Below are 6,799 nucleotides of genomic sequence, written 5' to 3'. Positions count from 1 at the left end.
GATCGAGCGGCCGCTGCAGTCCCGGCGGCCGCGGAGAAGGAGAAGGGGAAGCACAAAGCCCGCTGCGCGAAGCGAGCTGCGAGGTAATCCTGACGGGGAGAGAAGGAGCCATCGTTGAGCCCCTCCTCCCGGCGGGGACGGAGGGCGCCCGCGCGGGCTGGGCTGCGGGACCCTTCCAGCGGGTCTCGCGGGGGCGGGAGCGCCGCGGGTTGCGAGGCCGAAGGGACTTGCTACTGGGTGTTCCTGCNCCCCGCCCGCGCCGGGGGGGGGGGGGGGTGGGGAATGGGATCTTGGGCTGCTGCGAGGGGAGTGGACCTGCGAAGGAGGGCCTCGGGGCGCCGCGGGGTGGGCCTGATTCTTGGGCGCCCTCTGGTTTCCCTCGAGAGGTTGAGGAGTTCTGAGATTCGTGAGCTGGTTGAAGCGTCAGTGAGCTGGGGACCTTAAGCCCTGAAGGTGCGCTCCCGGAGTGTGGGAGGTTGCTGCACTTGGAAAAGGTGCGGGGAGGTAAGGGAGGGAATGTTGGTTTGTTTTGCTTTCCTCATTTAAAAAACTTCTGTTACATGTCGAAAGTGTTCAACTACCTTTCGCCTGTGATCCGCGCGTCCCCATCCTCCCGGCGCGCACACACAGCCCTACAAACGCTTACGCGTTAGGTTGTGCTTCCTGCCTGGGGTGACCAGCAGAGTTGGCAGCGGGTCCACTTTGCTGGTGTTTGGGGCACGTCCAGCCTCTTTGGAGGTATCTTATAGGTGAGGCAAGACCACAGAGACAGGTAGAATAAACTAGGCCTCCATTAAATTGGCAAGAATGGCCTCAGGTGAACTTTTTTGTTGCAGAGATTTAATTGCAGGTAGTTGCCCGCTTAAAATGGGAGCGTAGTAAAAAACCACTCATTTCTTTGGCACATGTGCTGTTGCAGTTGACCACTGGTGGTAAGGAGAAAAATGGAATTTCACTCAACCAAGGGGTTTTGAATTGGGATTATATGCAAGTTTGGTGAACGAGTTGGTAACATTCTGGGGTTGGACCCAGGTACATAAACGTGTGTCCATGTTTATGTTAAATTATACAACATTTTAGATTTAGCAGTATGAAGTGCCTCTGCGGCATACCTGGTGTATCCTAATTTGGACTTCAGAAGACTTCTAGAGAGGGTGTTATTAAAGAGAATAAAATAAGAGTGCCGTGTAATCTGTCGTTAAGATGTTTGACTATTAAAAATTTGTAAAAATTTGTATGGTCCCAACACATTTAGAAGGTTAAGTTACTTTGGGACATGTGTGTAAACTTTTTTGTCTCTAAATCTTGATTGCATTTTAATTACCTTCTAATTCCTTTTTCTTTGCTTAAATTGAGCAGATTAATTTTGCAGAGTGAGGGCCAGAAAAAAATGGCCACTATGTTTAACGTTTCATCTTTTCAAAGAGTTCAGTCTATTTTTTTTTTTTAGTGTATATTTATTTTTGAGAGGGCTTGAGAGAGAGACAGAGTGTGAGCAGGGGAGGGGCAGAGAGAGAGAGAGGGAGGGAGGGAGGGAGATACAGAGTCTGAAGCAGGCTCCAGGCTCTGAGCTGTCAGCACAGAGCTCCACCTGGGGCTGGAACTCATGAACCAGGAGATCATGACCTGAGCCAAAGTTAGATGCTTAACCGACTGAGCCACCCAGGTGCCCCTCAAGAGTTCACTCTTAAAATTGACCTCAAGTACTGGCATGTTGGTAATAGTTCTTAAAGAAAAAGTGGTGTATCAATTTTGAATGTTAAATGTAATTTTTAAAATATTTATTTATTTTTGAAACTTGTAAAAAATGTTTGAGAGTGTGAGGGGGCAGAGTGAGAGGGAGACACAGAATCCAAAGCAGCCTCCAGTCTCTGAGCTGTCAGCACAGAGCCCAACATGGGGCTTGAACCCACAAACCAGAAGATCATGACCTGAGCCGAAGTTAGAGATTTAACCAGCTGAGCCGCCCAGGCGCCCCATAATGTATGTTTATTTTTGAGAGAGATCGAGAGAGTGCAAGAAGAGGAGGGGCAGGGAGAGGGAGACAGAGGACGAGAAGTAGGCTCCCTGCTAACAGCAGAGAGCTCAATGTGGGGCCCAACCCCACAAACTGGGATTATGACCCTAGCCGAAGTTGGGTGCTTAACCTACTGAGCTTCTCAGGTGCCCTGAATGTTAAAGGTTATTTAAGAGCTCTTGAGATTTTTGGTTATGGGGCATTCAATATGTTATAGCTTTTTACATATATAACAGGAAATGTTTGTTGATAAACATCTGACATGACAGGTGATCATAAGATACCTGGGAAATATTTATTTTCATGCTAGAAGGATTGTATTTTCAAAATAGGCTTTGTATTCTAAAAATGAGAAAATTGTAACTTTGCTGTTTCTGGCCCCTTTTATCAATAATGTTATACTGGGAAGAATGTGAGCTCCACTCAGTGATGTTCAAAGTGTGGATTTGGTCTTTGTAAAACCAGAATGTCTTTTGAGACTAAGAGGACATTAGCATCAGCTCCTACACACAATCCTAACATCTAGACTCAGGGTGAGCCCCAACTTGTGTGGTTGTGAGGTTTCCTAAAGTAGGTGTATCACGTCTGTTTTTGTTATACCTAAGCCTGTATAGGTTGTTAGCTGTTTAAGCTGTTCTGTTGCAAAGCAGGTGGTTAGCAGTACTGGGCAGAACTTATGCATGTCATCGGGGTAGAAGAAGCATTTGTATTGAGGGAAGAAGTCCTATAAAAAGCACAGAAACCCATCTGTGAACAAATTCAGTTTGTACATGTTAAGGAATGATAATAGCAGAACCTTAACCAAGTTGTGTTATGTAAAGTGTTTAGAATATAGTCTGGTATTCAGTGCTTTATGTGTTTATTATCACTAGTATATAAAATGACTCTTTCCAGATGGTTATATTACACTACCTAGCAAGCAAAGACTCAGCAAATATTTGTAACTATTATTTATTTCCTCTGCCTCTACACCAGACAGTTTTATATGTTTTAATTTACTTATTCCTCACGACAATCCAGAGACTAAAGAGACAGAGTGTAAGTATTTTGTCCAGGAAGTATAGTTACTAGGTGCTACAGGCTGGTTCTGAACCCAGAGTCTGACTCTAGAGTGAGCCCTGCTATTAAACTTGGGGTAGTAGTTACAAATCATTGAAAGGTCTTCGCCGTGTTCCCAAGACTCCAGCTGTGCCTGTGTCTTGTTTAGCCACAACTTGCTGTATTAATACCACCAACAGGTTTTTAAATATGAAGAGTGGTGATTAATCTGCATTAAGTAGAATCACCTTTTGACTTTGGAAGAGGATTCTTTTGATTCATACAATGTATGTTTAGCTAGGATGCTAGGATTTGGGCTTGAGTATGTTATCTTTCTAGTTACTAAAGATATTAGAGTGTTTCTCTCTCTCTCCTTTTTTTTTTTTCTTAAAGTTTACTAGGTGTTGTTGGGCTCCACCAGGCCCAACAGGCACTAGTCCCCTTGGAGAGATTCTGGTTCTGTGCTAAGTCAGTAGGCCTAATCTTATGATTACCTTTTTTTTTTTTTTACGTTTTTTATTTATTTCTGAGAGAGAGAGAGACAGACAGCGACAGCGCGAGCAAGAGAGGGTCAGAGAGAGAGGGAGACACAGAATCTGAAGCAGGCTCCAGGCTCTGAGCTGGCTGTCAGCACAGAGCTGAACATGGGGCTCGAACCCACGAACCGTGAGATCATGACCTGAGCCGAAGTCGGATGCTTAACTGACTGAGCCACCCAGGTGCCCCACCAGTCCTCTGATTACCAACAACCTATCAACCTGAGATGAATTTTAAATTAAATTTGTTCTAAATATCACCTTAGTTGCCTTCTAAAATTAGCCGTAAGATATAACTTGTGGCTTCTACTTTGTCACCTTAGTTGCCTTCTAAAATTAGCCATAAGATATAACTTGTGGCTTATACTTTGTCACATTCCTAAAGACTTGTGTGTTGCTGCTTTACCAGTGTAGTTGATAGGTCAGGCAAATAAACTATAAGCTAAATTAGGAGCTGTTTTAAATAATGTTTAGAAGTATTAGTATAGGGGAGCCTGCGTGGCTCAGTTGGTTGAGCGTCCGACTCTTGATCTCCGGGTCATGAATTCGAGTTCCACATTGGGCTCCATGCTGGGCTTGACACCTACTTAAAAAAAGAGAATTACTGTAGAAGACTGAAGTATCCTTTTTTGATAGTTTAGTGAAATATGATGTTAGGAAAAAATGTTTTAAAACAAGCATATGTTGAATTAAGCAAGCTCAAGCTATATTGAAGATAACAGGTTACTATTTCTTGTCTAAATAAGTACTGAAGTTTTTGGCTAGAATTAATATTCAGGGTTGTTTCCAAATCCTTTGGAAACTTCCAGATATGTAGAGTTAGAATAGAAAAAATCTTAAATGTATAATCAGAGTCCTATTCTTTCTATTAAACAGACACCTTATTTTAAATTGACTAGTCGTAGACTGTGTTATGTCGAGGTTCAAAATGAGTGCCCAAATCCTTTCTTTCATGTCTTCTATGTTAATATTTATCATTTGATGTTGGGGTCCATCCCAGCATATTTTTCAAGTGTATTTAGAGAGAAGAGTGAGAGTGAGCTCGTGCGTGCATGTGGGAGGGGCAGAGAGAAAGAGTAAGAGAACTTCCAGCAGCCTCTACACTGTCAGTTCCAAGCCCTTTGCAGGTCTCAAACCCCCCAACTGTGAGATCATGACCTGAGCCAAAATCAAGAGTTGGACGTTTCACCGACTGAGCCACCCAGGCACCCCTCTACCATATTTATAGATGAGGTTAATTATGAGGTCTTTTGGGTTCTGCAAGTGACTAAGCTCTCTGGCCAGAAGCCAAGACAATCTTAAATTTTTACTGTAATGGGTTGTATGTATTCAAAATCCTCTAGATCATACAGGTTAGAAGTCTATCATTGACTATAGCTTGAAAGAAAACATGTTGATTATCCCTTATATATAATAACTAGATGAGTCTATTTTTTTTCTTCTGGCATTTGCTGGCTATGAACACACATGTGTGTAACCATCCTACTTGGGGGATACTCTTCCTTTCATGTAAAGTTAAAAATTATTCACTTGGCATTCATGCAATACATAATTTGAGTGTCAGCACTATGCACTGGACAATTTTAACTGAAAATTAATTGTGTTAATTAAAATTAAGTGTTGGAGAAAAAAGGTTTGTGGGCTTTTTATGCCATGTGTATTTTAATATTGATCTTTTATATCTGGGCAAGTTTCAAAATGCAGTTCAAAATTAATTGCACAATTGAAAACATTTGAATGTTAAGATGGTATTGTTTAACTTTGAAGCCTTAGATGATAGTACAGATAATGAGAATCAGAGTCTCTTGTTTCCTTAAACCAATTTTTGTTGGATATCTTTGAAAAGCTGCATTAATAATCTCAGGTTTCTAGGACATTACTTACTACACTGAAGGAGCAATTTAATGAGGAGTATCCTAGAAACCTTAAAGAATGACTGTGGCTTTCAGTGTTATCTAGCATAACCCCAAAAGTGGTACCATTATCACCATTTTCTAAAATGAATGAAACCCATCTTTGATATTAAAAAGCTTACTGTAGATTTCCTTCTTAGGAAGACAGTATTGCCTGGTTTCTAACTATGCCAAATCTGGACTGTTGTAAAAGATGTCTAGGCTTTGACATATAGTTACATCTGCTAATGAGTTTACATGAAAATTGAGCTTTTATCCGATGTAAAACCGATCCACATTGCCACCATATACTTTACACTTACTTGTTTTTAAAAGTTAGCATTAGTTAAAGCTTAATTGGAACTCCCTGATATAAGATGAACTTTGGAACTCTTTGTTTCTAATTGTCCGAAACTGGGCCTGAGGATACTGGTGTATAGGCAGTACATTAACTAGCATTTAAGATTGCTACCTCCTCATACAAGGCTACATTTTGAAGCTGGGGTGATGAAACTCCCTTTTACTGCAGTAGGCGTACATGGTTTCCATAGGATAAAAGTTTCTTACAACTAGCCATCCAAGGGTAAAAACACTTTTTGGAAGCTTAAGGACAGTAAAACCAGTGTCTCAAGAAGTATAGATTAATAAAACCTTTAATGCTTACAAGGTGCATTAAGGCAGTAGACTTTAAGGCAAGCGATTCATTAAACAAGATGGAAACCTAACTCCAGGTAACATACATGAAATTGTTACTTTGTTCTTTTTGCTACTTTTCATACTTTAAATTTATTCTTATAATTTTTTTTTTAACTCCCCTATCCCCTTACCTCTTTGGAAGAGGAAAGGACTGTGCAGGTAGGAGTTCAGAAGTCTGTTTAATTCAGCTCCCAGGCTGTCGTTGGTTGCCTCCTAGGGGAACTGGAATTCCAACAATGTAGAAAGCAATCAGGTTGGAGGAGTGCTGAGTTTTTCAGTATCTTGGAAGTTGGTGTGTGCCTTTAATTTGTCACCATCAGCAAAGTTTCTGTGACGTTTTTCCACAATGGCTCATCTATCCTGTACAAGGACAGCATTTCCTTTTTCCATACAATATTCTCATCCTGTCATCTTTATATCTGCTGGAATGACTAAATGCCATAGCAAAAAAAAAAAAAAAAGAGAGAAAGGAGGGGGGTGAGGTTTACTCCGCATCCTCATAGAAAAGATAATTAGGCTTACTTGGAATGTTTGAAGAAGTGTATTTTGGGATCAAGTCCTTCCCAGGGACTCTTTAAGAACACTCTATTTTTAATCCTTCAGAAAGTAGAGCCAGCAAC

At 41.4% G+C, this 6,799-nt stretch overlaps 1 protein-coding gene across 2 annotated transcripts in view; it reads left to right on the top strand.

Moving 5' to 3' along the window:
• ADD3 (adducin 3) overlaps positions 1-6,799 on the top strand; it is a 121,144-nt gene that overhangs the window by 2,466 nt on the left and 111,879 nt on the right. The window contains exon 1 of one of the 2 annotated variants that reach the window (XM_077762437.1): positions 1-83. The exons of the other annotated variant lie outside the window; for it this stretch is intronic. The gene's annotated coding sequence lies outside the window, so the exon portion shown is untranslated. The remainder of the gene's footprint in view (positions 84-6,799) is intronic. 2 annotated transcript variants of the gene reach the window in all.

Source organism: Crocuta crocuta, unplaced genomic scaffold, assembly GCF_008692635.1.
Source record: "Crocuta crocuta isolate KB4526 unplaced genomic scaffold, BGI_CrCroc_1.0 scaffold328, whole genome shotgun sequence".
NCBI lineage: Eukaryota > Metazoa > Chordata > Mammalia > Carnivora > Hyaenidae > Crocuta > Crocuta crocuta.
This window is presented reverse-complemented; position numbering and strand designations above follow the sequence as displayed.